Source organism: Miscanthus floridulus, chromosome 17, assembly GCF_019320115.1.
Source record: "Miscanthus floridulus cultivar M001 chromosome 17, ASM1932011v1, whole genome shotgun sequence".
Classification (NCBI taxonomy): domain Eukaryota; kingdom Viridiplantae; phylum Streptophyta; class Magnoliopsida; order Poales; family Poaceae; genus Miscanthus; species Miscanthus floridulus.
The window spans coordinates 1,575,047-1,595,539 of record NC_089596.1 but is presented as its reverse complement, the minus strand read 5'-3'; positions in this window follow the sequence as shown (position 1 = coordinate 1,595,539).

Here is a 20,493-nt window from a genome sequence, read left to right as displayed (position 1 = left end):
GCCACCGGTTGCCAAAATATCAAAATCCCCCTCCACCACCATCTTCTCTACACTGTGTGCGTGTACCATATGGCATTCCGTCGAACAGGCCATGCGCGCATGGCGAGATGATGAGAAGACGGGCAGACAGAGACTCGCAATTGATGGCAGCCTTGGCACTTGGCCGGTGATGAGAGCCAGGACCGCCGTCATGGAGACGAGGTCGTCGCTCAAATCATCAAGAAGGGCGACCAAGGCCACCAGCAGACATTGATGGGGGACGGTACTCCATGGCTTGGCTGTGCTGCCGCTCTGAGCTCGGTCTTAGTCTCACAAGCAAACTAGACCAGCTGACCAGTTGCCTCTGGCTTAAAACACCGAATTTTTTGTTTTTTTTTGCCTTTTTTTTAAAAGATTTTCACTAATATGCTCCTGGAGATATGCTTTCAAAATCTAGACCTCACCTCGACACCAGGGTTATTGGCGCCGAGCTAACACATCTCGGTATCAGTGTATTTGACGCCTAGGTTTTGGGGCACGTAGGCGTCGATGAAATCATGACGGTGACCTGACAGGCACCTTGACGCCGAGCATGGCGCCGTAGATCTTGACGCCGAGCCCGGCGTCAAATATCTTGGCGCCATTTCGGCCATACAGGTGGATCCGTTTTCTTTCTCTCCTCCTTCCTCTCCTCTCTTCCTCTCCCGTTCTCTCTCACGCCTCTGTCTCCCACCCCCTCGACATCGCCCGACGCTGGCGCCGCTCCTCGTCGCGCCGTCCCGCCCCGCGCGCCATCCAGCCGCGCATAGCCCGCCCATCCCCGTGCACCGCGCCGCTCCGCGCCGGTAGCAGCGCCCGCCTTGTGGCAGAACCGCCCGAAATGACACACCTTCGGAGGCGCTCGTCCTCCACCAGACACTAAGTACCCCGAAAGCAAGCTACATCGGGCGGGTTCCATCGAGCACACCCCAAGGGAGAGCCCGAATAATCCATATTTTTTCCGCAGGATCCAATAATGAGAACGAGTTTACATTACTTAGTCCATTTTATACATCCAGAGTTCATAGAAATATATTATTACAGTACCAAATTCAGAGTGCGAAAATTTAATAGCGGAATGAATAGAAACATCTATCGATTATATACAAGGATCCGTCTATGTCCACCAGAAGAATCCTTCACACAACGGCTACTCCTCATACAGTACCTGCAACAGAGGTAAATAAACTCTAAGTACACAATGTACTCACAAGACTTACCCGACTAGTGAGAATAATTTCCCGACTCTAAAGGATGTGATAAGCTTTATGGTTTGCTGAGTTTCTTTTTTTTCAAAAAGCATAACTAGTAGTGAATCCTTATGTATGTGTTTTATTAGCAGTCATGATTAGTTCATTAGCTAACCATTCTATGTAAGCACATGTTCTACTTTTAAGCAAGAGTTGAGAAATCAGATCCGTTCATTTTCTTTTATCTTTTAGTTCTTACTACGGCGCTAAATCGTAGCCAAGTCGTACTGTATCACACGGCGATTCACAAACCAATGTATCCCAGCTGGGTATCCCGAAACACACGCCTCGTTTGTACCCCAGGCACAAGCAAGATTAACTCATTCCACTCCTGTCATGGGTCCAGGTCCTCGTCCAAACTTGGACTCCAAGCCCCCGCTCCTAAGTCTCGGACTCAGTACGGTGCTTAGACCTTCACCATCCCTGTCTCCAATCAGTCGGTCCGAAAAGAGCCAGAACCAATGACAAGAGAGCAACAAGTCTTCCCTGCGCCCATACCCAAGTATGTGCTCGAGATAATAAGTCTATGACTTGCCTAGAACCTAATACAACGACTGGTCCTTAACCGACACAAACAGGGAAAAAGTATAACCAAGTTATGTCCTGTTGGCCGCATGACATAACCTCTTACACCCACCAATATCCAAACCATATCCCTACTCGGTCTCCATTTTTCCTTTCCACCATTTTATCATGAGTGATCATAATAATCACCTATTGTAAGTAGCGGCAGGTTACTCACGCTACCAAAATTTTGAGCATAGTAGCTACTCAACCTATACTAGTACAACTCATAGGTAAATATATCTATGCATGTAGTTTTCATAAAATGCCTGTAACGTAAATGCACATCACACACACATATATATATTCAACGATCATTTAAAAATAGGGGTTGTGTACCGAGACTTGCCTTGGGTAGGCGGGGTGTCAACAAAATTAGCAACTGATGGCTCCAGGGCTCCCTCCTATATGAGAATCTCCTCCTCATACTCCTCAATGATCTCCTCGTACTCTTGGTCGTCCGCATGCATGAACTCTACCAACTTGTTATCTACATGTATAAAATAATGATACAACACTTAATAATACAGCAACAACAACTCTTAAAATAAAATACATCTGTCAAGCTACTAAACTAGCTCTACCGACTAAGAAGCTACATTACCTATCATTCCCACTAAACAGGTATGAAATATTTCATGTCTTAACTTAGCAACTAAAGGAATCCCTATTCTTAATATCGATTTACTCTATATATGATAAAAACAAGGAGTACTAGCTACTCTATTTATCAACCTACTCTAGGGCTACAAAAATTACAGTGAGCATATAATAATTTAATGAATCTACTATAAAAATTTTATAGCTAAATCTATCATCAATTTGCCACAAAAATTTCTACAAATATTAAGCTAAATAATACTAAGCTTTCCTAAATGAATTAATGAATCTATCACTATCACAGATAACTATAAACTAACTACACCAACAGATAGATAACATTTTTATAAACATAACAAATTTTGTTTCACTATTTTTGGATACCTATAGAATTTACTATAATTTTACAAAGATCAGCTCAAAACTAAATTGAATAAACATTTACTAATTCCCTTAAAAAATGAAAAACTGGAATCCATCCACACGGCCCATCGTGTGAGCGGCTTGGCCCACTCCCACGCAGCGCGCGCACACGCGACCCACCGACACGGCCCACACGGACGCGGCCCAACCGTGCGACGATGGCCCACGACGGGGAGGCCCGTGCGTGTCGGTACATTTGCTAAAACGTCCTCGAACTACCAGTGATTCACCCCGAGGTCTATAGTCTATTCCCACAGTCAGCGTTTAAACAATTTAACCATCGGAACAAACTGTCTTCACCACGGCTAAGTCCTCAGCCACCTGCGTGCGCACCGGTTCAGCAGCGACGGCACTGGGCAGTCATGTCGGCAAACCTAGCCCCTCCCCACCTCCAATAGCGAGCCGATGCTCACCTAGATACAAACACGAAGCAGTGGGTGGTGAAGCGATGAACGGAGACACGGTCCCGAGCTCTCTCCATGGCAGCGGACTCCTCCCTACGGCGGCGGCCATGTTCCCGTGAGCCAAGGCACAAATGATGTGAACAAACTCAAGAATGGGCATCAACAACTCACCCAAAACCTACCAGACGTGGTGACTTGACCAGGGACGATCGGGTGAGTCTGGCCACACGCACATGGCAAGCCTCGTGGTGGACAGCGGTGGCGCGACTGTGTCAGCGACACCGGGAGGACACTAACGATGAAAATGGGGTGCGCACGGGATGGAGGGGAACGGTGCGAAGACACTGTGCCAAGTAATTGAATGGAGGTAGACGGTGCAAGGCGAATTGGACGGGCGCTATCATTCGGTCTTAAGATGGCTGATGGCGGGGAATCTCCAAATTGAAGCTCGACACGGTGTGGCTAGAGTAGTGGGTGAGCTTGGCGCATAACTAGGTCCCCAATCGTGCTTCGAGCGTGTGCAATTGCTCGGATTAGACCGGCGTTGTGAGCTAGCCTTGGCGTGGCTCGATGACGCCGACGCGACGCCATTAAAGGCGGAGGTGACTGGGGGAGCGCAGAGGGGCACACGCCACTCAAAAGAAACAGACAAGGGCACACAGGGAAGGTTACACATGCGCATATGAGTCGACACGGCTTGTGTGGCCACAGTGCCTTAATTGGCAAGCCGATGGTGACACAGCCACGTGCCGGTGCAGCAGGCGCGCGCAGCAGCGGTAGTGGCGACGCGACACGAGTGGCGTGGGATCACGCGATGTGGCGACGCGATGTAGGGGCAACATGCATGTGCTGGCGACGACGGCTGTGGCCATGCGATGCCACACACCTAAGTAGACGACGATGGCATCTGGTGGAGCAGAGCCGACAACGAAGTGACGCGGGTGGCCCCTAGGGCACCAGGAGCGACGTTGACAGCAGCACATGTCGTGGTAGTGGAGAGGAGCAGCTGCACGCTGGCCAGTCGGCCACCATGACTAGCCGAGCATGGCTAGACATGCGCGTGCATGGCCGACGCACCGACGACAGCGCAGGGGCAATGATGACCACGTCCACGCGATAAAACCGGCCGGGAACATCATGTGCACGATTATTAAAGCGCTCGAAAAAACCCCAAAACATTGATCTAATCACCAAACCACCTATGCAATTCCTAAGGGGCCATATTAAGCTACTAAAACAAGTCATGAAACCACCTCACTACTTAATCCAACTCTCCTACAAAAATTATCAAACATGGCTTTGTCAAACCATTTTTCAAACTTACAAAATCGTAAGTCTTGGTCGGATTCGTGTCAAATTTGATTTCTAAGCTATTAAATATGCTAGCTAGTGAATTTATTTCTCGACCGTAGGTATTTCATCGCCATCTATAAGACTTGTACTACAAACTTTATTATAGTTCTGTATACATGTTCTATAGTGTTTCGCTTAATAAAAATTAATTTAAAACCGTAGGTGATATAACTTGACTATGAAATGTAACTTTCGTTTAGCGTTTTCGTTGATCGTTTCGAGTTACGAAAATCAATCTACACACTATATCACATGCATTAACACATAACCATGATGCTCATGACATGTTTTAGCAAAAGATTTACAGTGTAACACCAAGGGTGTTACATGCCCCGAGCATCGGCGCCACGGCCAGCCACGCCTCGCCCCGCTTATCCCCGCGCGCACCCCGGGAAGCCGAGCCCCGCGCGTCGTGCTGCACCGCACTAGCCGGGAGTGCCCTACCATGCCCATCCTTGCCCCATGCGCCGAGCCATGCGGCGCCCTACCCCGCCCATGACTGTTGCGTCGTCCTCCCCGTCGTCGAACCTAGACGGTCACGACCGCGCCGGCCCCTGCTACACCGCCCTCCCTTGCCCGCTTGACAAGGTCAGCAGGGGCCGTAGGCCGGTAGTGGGGTGCCATTTGGCAGCCTCTTGTGGCTGCCCTCCCCCACCCTCTTGGTCGCTCTGGTTGCCGGCCGAGTGCACACGTGGGCGCACGATAGCTTCCCCACCAGCCGTCTCTACCTCTTGTCGATCGGCTACGCCTTCCCTCACTCGAGATACATTAGTTTTAAAATTTTGTTCTTATTTAATAGTGGTTATTAGTTAGTTAGTGTGGTAATGATTTAGATAGGTAGAAAGATATTTAGATTGATAGGTTGATTGATGGATACTTTACATAGTTAGATATATAGTTAGTTACATAGTTATATAGTTAGTAATATAGTTAGTTAGATAGTTACTTGACATAGTTAGTTAGTAGTACTTAGTAGTTAGTAGTGAATTGATAGTATCTATTTAGTTAGTTATTACATACTAGAGACCTTATACTTAGTATGCTTCATTTATATTGGACTAAAGGAAATGTGCTTCGTTATGTGTATGAACTAGATGGACAACCTAGTGAGCATATATCATGGAGGCAACATGGAAAGAGATCGCTATGGATATGTTGAGTTTGTTGAGATGCAAAGCGTGCCTGTGTTATTCAATGAGAAGCCTTCATTTAGTGAGTTGGTTGCAAGGGCTCGAGAGGAGCTACATTGCCATGGAGATGATGGCATCATAGTTGAGGGTGTACTTCACCTAGGTTCCCCTCCCAACATCCTAAGGAAGATGATCCCAATTGGGTGTGCGGATCAGTGGGAGAACTATGTGAGATCAGCTATGAAGAGCTAGTTCCAAAGTTTGGATGTGGTTGTGCGTTGGGTGGTACTTGATCGCATCCCTCATGGGTTTTCCCCAAAAATGGGTCAGCAGGCATACTTTGACCCTCCCGTCCTAGAACTTGATATAGATGTGAAGGTTGGACCTACAGTTCCCGATGCTCAATTTGCCCCTAATGAGGTAGTTGGAGATGCTTGTCGGACTCATGATATTGTGGCAGATCCTCCACATAAGATCTCTTTGAGACAGAATCATTCAAGTAAGTGTCTTATCTACATCGTTATTGGGAGCTTAACCCCTTCCTTACATCCATTTTTCTCATTCTTTCCTCGTATTTCTACTTATGTTGCAGGAGACATTCCTGACAATGTGGATGTGCCCCCTATTGCTGCGCTATGGAGATGGATTTCGTGGCTCCTCGTATCTCCAATTGCACCATGGAGATGGATTTCGTGGCTCCAATAGTGTTGAAATTATGAATGATTCAGAGCCATATAAGATGGCAAGGGCTCTTGATTCTGATGATGATTGTCCTGTTGGAGAGGTGATGGAGAGCGATGTTGAGATGCTAAGGCGTATCTTTTTAGGACGTCACGATCCAAGAGTTCACAAGTTCAGCGATCTTGCTCATTCTGATCAGGCGTGTGTAGAAGGACGTGATGATGAGCTGCTAGAAGCTCCTGAGGCAGGCCCTAACATGGTAATTGAGAAGGGTAGGGTATTCAAGGACCTTCCTGCATTGAAGAGGTGGTTGCAGGAGTTTGTAGTGATACGAAAGAGACCTTATAAGGTCTTGCATTCATATGCAGAGCGTCATTACACAGTTGTGTGCGACAAGGAACGCTGCCCATGGAAGGTTTGTGCAAGGAAGCAAAAGGTCACCAAAAAGTGGAAGTTCACAAAAGTTGATGGGCCACACAATTGCGCTGACCATGTGTTCACACTGAAGCATCGGTAGTTGACATCTACCCTCATTGCCAAGCGGTTGATGGGAATATTGCAGGGAGAACCCAACATGAAGGTTAGAGCAATTATCAGGACCATTGAGGCATTGTATGGAGGTCATATGATTACTTATGGTAAAGCTTGGAGGGCTAAGCAGCGAGCATGGAAGATGATATATGGGGACTGGAAGGATGGGTATGAGCAGCTGCCAGTACTTTTTAATGCAATCAAAGTGGTGAATCCAAGCATGCATTATGAGTACATCCCAAAACCAAATGTATGGAAGGATGGGAGGCAAGTATTCTTCTATGCTTTTTGGTGCTTCCCTCATTATGTCGAGGCCTTTAGACATTATCGTCCCATCTTGTCCATTGATGGTATATTCTTGATTGGCAAATACCAGGGCACACTTCTTATAGCCATATCCTATGACGCGAACAATAAGTTGGTTCCTTTGGCAATTGCTTTTATTAAGAAGGAGAACAATGACAGTTGGGGATGGTTCTTGAGGCTAGTCTAGATACATGTGGTTGGGCCTAGTAGGGAGGTTGGCATCATATCTGATAGGCACCAGGGCATACTTAATGCCGTGTGAGAGCAGATAGAGGGGTATGTACATTTGCACCATCGTTGGTGTACTCAACACCTTGTCGAGAATCTACTCTGGAAGGATGATATGAAGGATAACTTTGATCCATTCCAGGAGGCTGCTCGATAGCTTGAGGACAAGTACTTTAAAAAAGTTGGAGTAGGTCAGAACCGCATCAAATGCAGAAGGTAGACAATGGCTCATAGGTTTGATGAGGGATTTGGAGAAATGGACAAGATCTTACGACGCCGGTGGATGGAGGTACGAGTTTCAGTGTAGCAACATGGTGGAGTCATTCAATAAGTTGCCATTGGGGATACATGGTATGCCTGTGAATGTTGTCGTTCAATTCACCTTCTACAAGCTTGTTGCCTAGTTCAATGATAGACACGCCCATGCAGTGAAGTTGCAGAGTGATGGAGAGATATGGGCTCCAAAACCAAAGGCACACCTAGAGAAGACAAATGAAAGGGCTAGCACACATGAGGATACATGTTTTGACCATGTCCAATGGCGAGGTCCAAGAGTCAAGGATGCATGTGGTAGTCCTCGAAGATTTCACATGCACTTGTGGTAAACCAAGGTAGTACCACTTTCTATGTTCTCATTTGGTGGCGGCAGCTAGGCATCGGAACTATAATATCGAGAGCAGGATACCTCAAGGGTTTAGTGTCGACATGCTTGTGCACACATGGAGCCCCCACTTCGTGCCTTTTCGAGACCCTAGAGAGTGGCCTCCATATGACAGGCCAAAGTACATTGCGGATCCAGCTTATCGTTGGAACAAGCATGGATCTAGGAAGAGGACAAGGCACAGGATGATTATGGATCAAATACCCGGAAGAACGAGACATAGGAGAGGAACCCCATTTCTTACTGACCACGAGCAGTACGAGTATGGTAAGTGCGGTAGACTAGGCCATAATTCATGCACTTGCCATTGGCAGATTAGTGAGGTGCGACTACTGGTTGTTTTCATTATTTCATATTTATCATATTCATTCCATTAATTATGCATATCTCAATTTATGCTTCTAATTATGTCAATTACTTGTATATATCTAAGTGTATGTTTCATTGTATATTGAATTTCTATTTCATTGACTTTTTTTGTAGGATGGCGCAATTCCACCTGCTCGACCTGGCGTATGAGGAGACCCACCGAGGACGTCTCATAGTGGAGGGGGCAGGTAATAATCTATACGTCTTGTTCAAATTTTTGTAAGCATACATGTGTTCATGAAGTAATGGGAGACTATGTTTTATTCCATGCAGGACCTTCCGCTCCTTCATCCTAGAACCCACAATGGGTTCTTAGACATGCAGTACGATAATAGGTATACTCCTTTCCTACAAAGAGCTAGCCTAGATGTCATCTCTTTTCAGGTTCGTCATGGGTTGCCCACATTCAACTCAAGGCCTTAACTACGCTGGTTGACAGGTATTATCTTCAACCATTGCCTCCATTCATATGCATTTGTTCATGCGCTTGCCTTTCTAACATGTAATCTTGCTTTATCTAAAATGTAGGTGGTGGCTGGAGACTCATAGCTTTCACTTGCCTTTTGGAGAGATGACAATCATGCTCCAAGATTGTCAGAAGATGCTAGGTCTGAGGATTCACAGCAACATAGTGATTGGGCCATGCAGGTTAGAAGGTTGGAGAGCATGAGTAGAGGCCTTCCTTGGGCATGAGGTGGGTGAGCAAGGGGCTTGCACTTCTAGAGTTCTAATCTCCTAGCTCTAGCAAGAGTTCGCACAGTTCCCTAAGGAGGCAGACGACGAGACAGTTGGATACTACTGTAGGGCGTGGATCCTACACCTGTTTGCCTATGTTCTCTTCCCTGATGCAATGGGGGACACTACATCGTGGATGTGGGTCCACTGCCTCACTGACTGGGACTAGGTGGGTTAGTACAGATGGGGCTCTACAATGTTGGCTTTTCTTTATCGGTAGCTTTGCGAGGCGTGTCATCAGACTTCGTCCTCAACCTCACTTGGTGGATGCGTGCACTTACTCTAGTTGTGGATGTGGGCTCATCTACCAGTTGGCCGTCCCGAGGTTCTTGCTTGTCGTGACTGGTTCCTAGGTCAGCCTCCTTGTCGGTAGCCGACGTGGGCGTACCTTTGGGACCAGGTTAGAGTTTCACATGTGAGGTTAGAGCAAGCATACATTGAGTTCAGGAATGGGCTAGACACGCTTTCATCTGAGAGTTAGGGATGACGACACACGTAGCTTCCTAGATGTAAGATTCTAAAAATTCTTTCAAGTATAATATTAGTACGTTAAATTCTTTTAGTTAACATGATTTTGTACAATAGAGACTGTCACTTTGGCTACACCATGTTGCTACTTGTTGTGGTTGCAGGACAGCCACAATGCAAGATGTGCACGTTCCTTCTACAGGCAGAGGACGCTTAGGTTCGTCTAGCCAAGCACCTATAGGATCCATAGGCATTGTGTACAAGGACAAGGACGAGGACGAGGACAATGAGGAGGTGGAGCAGAGGCACGAGAAGCTTGGACCATCTCAGCTACAGGACGCTCCCTTAACTCAGCCTAGACAGCTAGCAGGCACTAGGCGACGCCATCCACCTGGCCCTTTCACTCTAGGCACCCACGCTCTTGGTAACAAGGTTAAGGGTAAGACTAGGAGACAGTGAGGGCTTATGGTAGAGTTTGTGGTAGATGTTATTATAAACTATTATGGACTTTGTGGACTTTCATTATGGACTATTGTGGATTGTATGGACTATTATTATGGATTGTATGGACTATTATTATGGACTGTATGAACTACTATAGACTTTATGGACTATTATGAACTCTATGGACTTTTAATATGCTCATGGATATAGTTTGAGATAAATGTGGTATATATTTGTGTATCTGTACATGTTGTATTGTGGTCATATATTCATGTCATATTTGTGTAAGGATTGAATCAAAAAACAGGGGAAACTCTGCCAAAATTTTAAGGCTGAAGTACATTTGTGTAGTACACCTATAGCATCTAGCCTTTTCAGTGATTTCTCATGTCACCGTCGTATCGTACATAGACTTCTATAGATAAATTGATTGATCGCTGGAATCTAGCCTTTTTAGTTTAGTTTTCAAATAGGTTTTTAGTTTTCAAATAGGCTTTTCAGTAATAGAATCTAGGCTTTTTTAGTGTCTTTCAAAATAGACTTTTTAGTGATACCTAGTAGGCTTTTCAGGATCATTTATGCCACAATACAATGGCTACTAAATCTTGGGCTGCCTATATATACGCAGTGCTGCATGCATTGCTACTCACTTTAAACGAGTATTTGGTTTCATTGGAGTAGGAATATTTGGAGGGTCGTCTAGAGGAAAGGGTTTAGGCAGTGGTAGAGGAAAGGAGGGGATGAAGGAAACTCCCATTATGTGGGAGGGGTCTGTTGGCCCTGATTTCTTTGAGGAAGCAGTGTATCATTTTCCCCCCGAGAGCAAGAGTGATTTCACCAAAGAGTGTCCGCTTAGAGGATACGATAACTGGAAAGAAGATTGGCCAAAAAGCATGCATGGTGAGGATTGCTTAGTGCAGATGTTCATCAAGGGGATGGATGGAGGTCATCGCTTCTTTAAATGCCCGCGAGCTTGGGTAATTGCTATTCCTATTTGTTTGTTAAATATGTTTCTCGATTGCACTACAACTTACAAGACATATTTATTGCAGTCTTTGAGTCCGCTAGGTGGGTCGATCCTAGACCAATTTATCCACATCAACAGTACATCTACTACCTGCAGAACCGTATCTTCGATCTAGAAAGGGAAGTTAGTAGTGGTTATAAGGAAGATGAAGACGACGACTGAAATGATCAAAATGCCCAAGAGGGGGGTTGAATTGGGCTAATTCTAAATTTCTTTGTAATAATTAAACCCTACGGTTAGCCCAACTTCACCCCTTGTGCCTAGAAAGTGTTTCTAATATTCTACCACACAAAAAGTCTTACAACCTAAGTTCCAATTCTACTCTAGCATGGCAATTCTATGAATGTAAAGACAAGAATTGAATTGCTCAAAGTAAATGCTCAAAGTAAAGAGAGAAGGAGGAACGTGGCGATGTTTTGCCGAGGTATCAGAGAGTCGCCACTCCCCACTAGTCCTCGTTGGAGCACCCACGCAAGGGTGTAGCTCCCCCTTGATCCATGCAAGGATCAAGTGCTCCCTATGGGTTGATTCTTTGACACTCCATCATGGTGAATCACCCACAACCGCTCACAACTTGAGTTGGGTCATCCACAAGCTCCGCCAGATGATCACCAAGCTCCCAATCACCGCCAAGCCATCTAGGTGATGGCAATCACCAAGAGTAACAAGCACGAACTCTCACTTAACTACGACAAGCCTAATGAGAAGGGTGGATGCACGCTTTGCTACTCTTGCTTTCACTAATGAGGGCTCTCTTTTGGATTCTCAAATCTCAATCACCTCATTAGGACCTTGCTCTTCTTGGCACTCTTAAGGGTGTTTCTCAGCTGTTGGAATGAGCAAAAGTACCTGCTCACATGAATGGAGGAAGTATTTATACACCCATGTTCAAAACAAACCGTTATATGCCTTTGCATTATGACCGGATGCTCCGGTCAGTTCTCCTCGAAACTCAGTGTTTATGTTGTGACCGGATGCTAAACAGCATCCGGTCAGCACTGACCAGACATGTCCGGTCATGATTTTCCCTCTCTGGAACCTTACTGGAGTTGAGCGTCTGGTCACTCACCTCTCAGCGTCCGATCGAGAGCGTCCGGTCACTCACCTCTCAGTGTCCGATCGAGCCAGATGATTTCACCTTGATCAAATGAACTGATCGGACTCTACACCAGCGTCCGGTCATACCGAAACTAGCTTCCGGTTAGTATTTGACCCTTCATTCACTTCCATCTCGCAATCATAATAGAATGAAGTTTGCTCCAATTGATGTAAGGGCTATTTAGGAGCTATCTAGTGCTAGATTTGACAAGTGTGCACCACACCTAATCCACTAGACTCACCTAGGTCAAGCTACCCGTCCATACTCCCTTAATAGTATAGCCAAAGGAAAAACAAAGTCCTAAACTGTTGTAAGTGTCTTCTCAACACCAAACGACACTTAGAACTAGTCCATCCTTAACCTTGTCATCCATTCTTTGAAAACCGAAATGATTTCCATCATAGGGGCATGACAACCATGATTTCCCAATCAATCTCCATTACCATGACCTAACTTAATTGCCTCTGCAAAACACACATTAGTCATAGTAATTACGTATTGTCATTAATCACCGAAACCCAACTAGGGGCCTAGATGCTTTCAATCTCCCCCTTTTTGGTGATTGATGACAATACCACCTCGAGTATATGAAAGAGATGAGGTTTTTAACATGCTTGGTTCATATAAGCTTTTGACAATAAGAACAAAAGTGTTAGGCAAGCTTATATGACCCAAGCCAACATAATGTACTCAAAAGATATGAAATAAGCATGAGTACAAGTAATAAAGCTCATTTGCATTGGAGTAAAACGCGGAAGCAAAGCAAATGAGCATAACACAAGTGATGTGACATATAAAAAATTCAAAGTAGAGAGCACACATGTAAAATATCACGATCACGTAGATATCACTATCACATAAATATAGTTTGATGCATGAAAGTAAACACATGAATGCATAATAGTGTATCACACATAAAAACCAAATATAATAGATAAGCTAAACTCCCCCTAGATAAGTCACTCCCCCTAGATAAGTCACCTGGGTACGAGTATGACCAGAGTGGCATAACTGTGGCTAAGGTGCTGGCTCTGTCTCCTCGGACTGCACTCCCTCCTAAGTTTGCTCTACTGGCTATGGCTCTTGCTGTGACTCCCCCTAAGGCTGACTCTCATCAATAGCGACACGCCATCCTCCAACCATGGCTGTCCCAGCTAGACCACCATGACGACGCTCAACCTCCTGGACAGCGACCCTCTGAGCTGGTGAAAGCTGATCTGCAATGACTACACCACTCCTAGCACCTCCTGCCTCTGCACGCTCTGTGACGGTTACAACTGCGACTGCTCTTGCTGTATCAGCATCTAGATACTTGCGCTTCTTCGTTGCAAGCTTCTTCGTCGCCTTGCCTTTTGACTCAGAAGGCAGGTGAGGCGGGGGGCCTTGGATCCTCATCACCGGGACCACCTCCAACGTTCTTGATACGAGCCATCTGATGGAGCTGAAAAGAATAATTGCACTGACAAGAATCAACTGCCAACTATCACTTCCGAGGCTTGGCCTCAATCCATACTCATGAGCTTGGCCCCGAGTTGACTAACAACTGCCAATGAGACCTCAGAAACACTAACTCACTGCACGATGGAATAGATTGGATATATGAATAATTACAATATATCTAGAGGTGTGAAACCTTAAGAAGCAAGCATTAGATACAAAATTAGAACTGGGGGCTTGCTACCTGACGAACCAGTGAGTCGACGAATAGGGAACAGATCATGGAGAACCACCAGGTAGGCACTGTGAAGCTAGGGTTAGGGTTCTGGTGAAGTGCGGTGAGGATCGACAGTGGAGGTGCAATGGCGGTGCTGGAGCAAACTAGGGCAAGAGCACGCGGTGACTGGCCTAGTGGCAGTGCTGGAGCAGAGCATGGCTACGCGGGATTGCTATGGGCGTGGGCGTGGATGGCGTGGTGTGCGGCGCGGTGGCGCGCGGGTGGCTCTAGAGCAAGAAGGCGGCGCGAGGCTATGCAGCATGGGCACTAGAGCTTGCAGTGGCTAGGGCACTGGCGTGAGCAATGGCAAGCTCGAGGTGAGGCAACGATGTCAGTGTGGGCACAAGTGGATTAGGTCATGGCGTGGCTCAATCTAGGTTATATGGTGGCCCCCGTGACTTAACAGAAAAGGAAACAGGAAAGAGTTCATAATCCACACATTTTCTACTGATCAGACGCTCCGGTGGCAATGACCGAACGCTGCCACCCAGAGTCCGGTCGATTCTAGAGAGGTCCAAAACCCCTAAAATCATGACCGGACGCATCCAATCACCACTGACCGGACACAGCCAGAGTCCGGTCCAACTTGTCTCCTTCGTCTTCGCTCGACTGGACACAGGAATGCCTTCTGACCAAACGTTGGACAACAGAGTCCGGTCACTCCTTCATAGCAAGATTCACCTCCTGTGAACTGACCGGATGCTAGATATCAGAGTCTGGTGCAGCGTCTAGTCACTCTTTTTCAGCAAATCTTCAAAGTTCCTTCGTACTGCCTGTTCCCAATCAAGTCCCAACTTCAATAAGATCCAAATAAACATCAATTGGGACTGATGTGAGTGACCTCTCTCAAACCCTCAAATTTTTCAAATTATTTTGCCTTAGGCTATAATTCTTTTTAAGAAAATATGCAATAAAAGGGTGATTGAAGAGAAACGACAAAACAACATTCATGCATATGCAATGCAATACTTTAAAGTAAATCTAGTTGCTTGTCAAGTTTGCTCTAAGGTTAAGCTTCTTCACACGCTTTCCGGCGGTTATCTTAACCATGTTAGAAAGTCCTAAGTGCATTACCATAAAGTAAGAATGTTGTATATTATAATGCAATGCAATGCAAGGGACAACACGAGCTCATTTTTTAGTAAAGTTACTAAAATCAAGAACATTGAGCTCATTCCGTAATCGACAAAAAGTCACCTCATCTAGCGGTTTAGTGAAGATATCCACCAATTGATCCTCGGTCCTTACACCTTCTAGTGAAATATCATTCTTTGCAACATGATCTCTAAGAAAGTGATGGCGGATATCTATGTGCTTGGTGCGAGAGTGTTGAACCAGATTATTAGCAAGTTTTACCACACTTTCGTTGTCGCACAAAAGAGGTATTTTTTCTAGAACTACACCATAGTCTAGCAAAGTTTGTTTCATATAAAGTATTTGTGCACAACAAGCACCTACGGCAATGTATTCCGCTTCGGCGGTGGACAAAGCCACACTTTTTTGTTTCTTGGAGGACCAAGACACAAGTGATCTACCAAGCAAATGGCACCCTCTAGATGTGCTTTTTCTATCAACTTTGCAATCGGCATAATCAGAATCGAAATAGCCAACCAATTCAAATATAGCTCCTTTGGGATACCAAAGGCCAATGCTTGGTGTGTGCTTAAGATACCTAAGGATTCTTTTAACGACAATCAAATGAGTTTCCTTAGGATTAGCTTGAAATCTAGCACACATACACACACTAAATATGATGTCGGGCCTAGATGAGGTTAAATATAACAAGCTACCAATCATAGAGCGGTAGAGAGTTTGATCAACCATGTTACCTCCCTCATCTAGGTTGAGATGTCCATTAGTTGGCATTGGTGTCTTGATTGGCTTACATTCATCCATTTTGAATCTCTTGAGAAGATCATTGACATCTCAAACTCCAAGAAATAATGTAACTTCTCCAATCATTGACATCTCGAACTCCTTCAACATCAATTCACCAAACTCTTTGCAAGAATCTTCATTTGATGATCCAAAGATGATATCATCAACATACACTTGACAAATGAAGATATGTCCATCAAACTTATTGGTGAATAGTGTGGTGTCGACCTTCCCAGTGGTGAAGCCCTTCTCAATAAGGAAGTCCCGAAGGCGCTCATACCAAGCTCTTGGGGCTTGATTAAGCCCATACAATGCCTTGGACAACCTATAAATATGATTAGGATATCTAGGGTCTTCAAACCTAGGAGGTTGATCAACATAGACTAATTCATTAATAAAGCCATTTAAAAATCCACTTTTCACATCCATTTGATATAGTTTCATTTCATGATGTGATGCATATACAAGAAGGATACGAATGGCTTTTAGTCTTGCAACCGGTGCAAAGGTCTCTCCAAAATCCAAGCATTCAACTTGAGAGAACCCTTTTGCAACTAGCCTTACCTTGTTCCTCACAACAACACCTTGATCATCTTGCTTGTTGCGGAACACCCACTTTGTTCCAATGACTCTTGCACCTTGTGGTCGCTCTTCAAGAGTCCAAACTTCATTGTGGGTGAAGTTGTTCAGCTCTTCATGCATGACATTTATTCAATCCGGATCTTCAAGAGCTTCTTCTACCTTAGTAGGCTCAAAGCAAGAGACAAAAGAGTGATGTTCAATAAACGAAGCAAGCTTTTGAGAGCGAGTCATTACTCTCTTTGATGGACTCCCTATGATGAGATCTTATGGATGAGCTTATAGTAGAGGTGAATTTCTTCTATCAACCACTTGAGGGGGAGGTTGTGGAGCATCAACATCATGTGCTTGTATCACCATTTACTTATGGGAGACATAAGTGTCTTTATTTTCTACTCTCCCATCTTTATCACCATCTTGTGGCACATTTGATGAAGAAGGTGGATTGATCACTTGTACATCATCTTTATCATCATTAGGCTTGATGTCTCCAACCGGAATATTCTTTATGGCCTCCCACAATGGTTCATGACCTACATCATCAAGATTCTCATGTGCTCCTTGGGAGCCATTAGATTCATCAAATTCTACATCATATGTTTCTTCAACCAAGCCAGTGGCATGATTAAATACTCTATATGCTTTGGATTTTGATGAGTAACCAACAAGAAAACCAATATCACAATGTCTTTAAAACTTCCCTAGGTGTTGCTGCTTCTTGTAGATGTAGCATTTGCAACCAAGCACCCTAAAGAAGGAGACGCTCGACTTCTTCCCATTGAGCAACTCATAAGGTGTCTTACCAAAAAACTTTTGAAAGAATAGGCGGTTGGATGCATAGCATGCGGTGTTGATAGCTTCCACCCATAGATCTTCGAGTGTGTTGTACTCATCAAGCATTGTTCTTGCTAGTGTGATCAATGTCTGGTTCTTTATCTCAACTATACCATTTTGTTGAAGAGTATATGTTACGGAGACCTCATGCTTGATCCCAACTTCATCACAATAGGTTTCTATGTTTGTGTTGTCAAATTCTTTGCCATTGTCACTTCTAATCTTCTTAAGCTTCACTTCAAATTCATTTTGTGCTCTCTTGGCAAACTTTTTGAAGTATGATGCAACTTCGGATTTGTCATGAAGGAAGAACACCCATGTGTATCTTGAATAGTCATCAACAATCATAAGACAATAAAGATTTCCTCCCAAACTCTTGTATATTGTTGGTCCAAATAAGTCCATGTGAAGGAGCTCTAGCACTCTTGTGGTTGATATGAAAGCTTTTGTAGGATGAGTATTTACAATTTGCTTACTGGCTTGACATGCACTACAAAGATTATCCTTCTCAAACTTCACATCCTTCAACCCTCTCACCAAATCATTCTTCATTAGCTTCTTGAGTGAGCTCATCCCAACATGAGCAAGTCTTCTATGCCATAGCCACCCAAGTGTTGTTTTGGTGAATAGGTAAGTCTTCAAATTAGCATCTTTAGAGGTGAAGTCCACTAGATATAGGTTGTTGTATCTAAATCCTTTGAATATCACTTGATCATTATCCTTCTTAGATACAACTTTCTTCTCAATAAACAAGCATTGGAAGCCAATATCACACAATTGTCCAATGGATAGCAAGTTGAAACTCAATGAAGCAACATATAGCACATTTGAGATTGAATGATCATTTGATATTGCCACTTTGCTCAATCCTTTAACCTTGCCCTTTGAATTATCTCCAAATGTGATTCTTTCTTGTCTATCTACTTCTTCATCTAGTGAGGTGAACATACGAGAATCACTGATCATATGTTGTGTGCAACCACTATTAATTACCCAATGATTTTCACCAGTCTTGTAGTTCACCTACACACAAGAGATCAAGCTTTAGAAACCCAAACTTATTGAGGGCCCTTCACCTTCTCAATAAGTGACTTTGCTACCTAAATTTTCTTAGGCCTATTCTTGTTGGGAGGTCCTAAGAACATGACTTTTACCTTTCTACTAGAATCCTTTCTAAGCATGTAATGAGCATTGAAAGCAAAAGGTCTAGCATGCTTGGGCAAGGGTTATGGTGGTGGAGTTTGACACTCATGGGCAAAGTGGCCTTCTTATCCACACTCAAAACATCTCTTTGGCTTAGGCTTTGACTTATGTTGTTGTTGAGCTTAAGCCTTCTTCTCTTGGTTTGCCAAGTACCCAATACCACTTCTATCCATCTTCATGATGGTGTTCATTAGTAGCTCACTTTGAAGATGCTTGCCTCTTGTGAATTTGCTCAATCCAATCTTAAGATGCTCTTTCTCCAACTTAAGCTTCTTGTTCTCTTCCTTGAGTGCATCATTGTTTTTCTCTTCCTTGAGTTTCTTGTTCTCTTCTTTGAGCTTCTCATTCTCAAGAATCAAGTCATCATCATAATCAAGAGTTTTTAGCACTATAGTGTTGGTGGTTTTGAGCTCTTCAAGATCTTTCTTTAGCTTTTCATTGTCATTCTTGAGCTTGACATACTCATCATAATTATCGGTCTCAATCACTTGCTTGCCCTTGCTACTAGAACTTTGCTCAATGCTCTCAATGATCAAATCATCATATGATGTAGCTATATCAATCTTAACAACATCGTTAGTAGCATCATGTGGCTCATAAAAATTCTTGAGCAATGACAAGATTATCATGATTAATCTTAAGATTGGTATATTCATCTTTTAGCATATTATGACTAGTGATGAGATCATTGTGTATCCTCTCAAGTTTATCATGTTTATCTTTAAGCTTTTTCTTAGAAGATTTGAGCTCCTTGAGTTTGGATGACATAGCATCATTTGCTTCTCTAAGCTCAACACTAGCCTTTTCGATTACATCACATTTAGCTAAAAGACAATCATTCTTAGCTTCTAACTTGTCATTTTTAGCTCTAGTCTTTCTAATGATCTTAGTATATTGATTTAGCAATTTAACAAGATCATCATTGTCGACGAAATATGGTCGGCAGTCTACCTAGGGGTATGCCCAAGGTAGTAGATTATCGGCAGACAGATGCGCAAGTCCCAAACAAGACGGTGACGCAAGACAGACACGAGGTTTTATCCAGGTTCGGCCGCCAAGAAGGCGTAATACCTACGTCCTGCGTCTGATTTGTATTGCTGTATGTCAATGAGAGATGTCTTTTAGAGGGGTCCCCTGCCCGCCTTATATAGTCCGGGGGGCAGGGTTACAGATCTGGAAACTAATCCTAGTCAGTTACAATTGCCATATGTGGCCGGACAAGGATTCCTATTCTAATCGACCAGGATCCTGCTTGGTCGCCAAATCCGTCTTGATTCCTTGTGCGGGACTCCGATCAGGTGGACCGAGCCGCACGTCGTTTTTCAGGTGGACTGAACCCATCGATCCGGGCCAGCCCAAGCTTAGCCGTAAGGGTATAGGGGTTAATACCCCCACAGCTAGTCCCCGAGCATCATGTATTATGCTGCGACACGCCATTTTCACCTTCTCCGACAAGCGAGGCTTGGAACCTTGACGCCTCCGACCACCATCATCACCGGAGAAGTAGGTTGTCCGAAGAATGTATGGTGCTCTTATAAAAAGAAAAGATTTCTGTCCTGAGAAGTGTGCCCACTTGTATTTCTGAAAAGAAATGTAAGTGGTCTTGAAGCATAGCATTCTTGAACATCAGAAGCGTAGGGGTCGAAAAACAAACACATTCACCGCAAGGTGAAGTGTGCCCACTTAGTCCCCGAGCCTGGTAGGAGGTGACGTAGGCACGTGGTGCCAGGGTCTAAAAAGAATTCATAGTTTAGTTGAGAACCCAATCGTCGTACAGGCGATACGAGATGCACCGGCAGGTGCATCGTACCGATGTAGTCCCCGAGCTTGCTGGAAGGCGAGGTATGAGCCTTGTAGCAAGGTCTAAAGAAATGTCTCTTAACTGTATGTGAGTACAAATCACATGTAGCCAAGGAAAAACACTATTCAAGTAGTGGTCGGGGCAGTCCCCGAGCATATTAATAATCCTTATAACCATTCAAAGCACAAACACA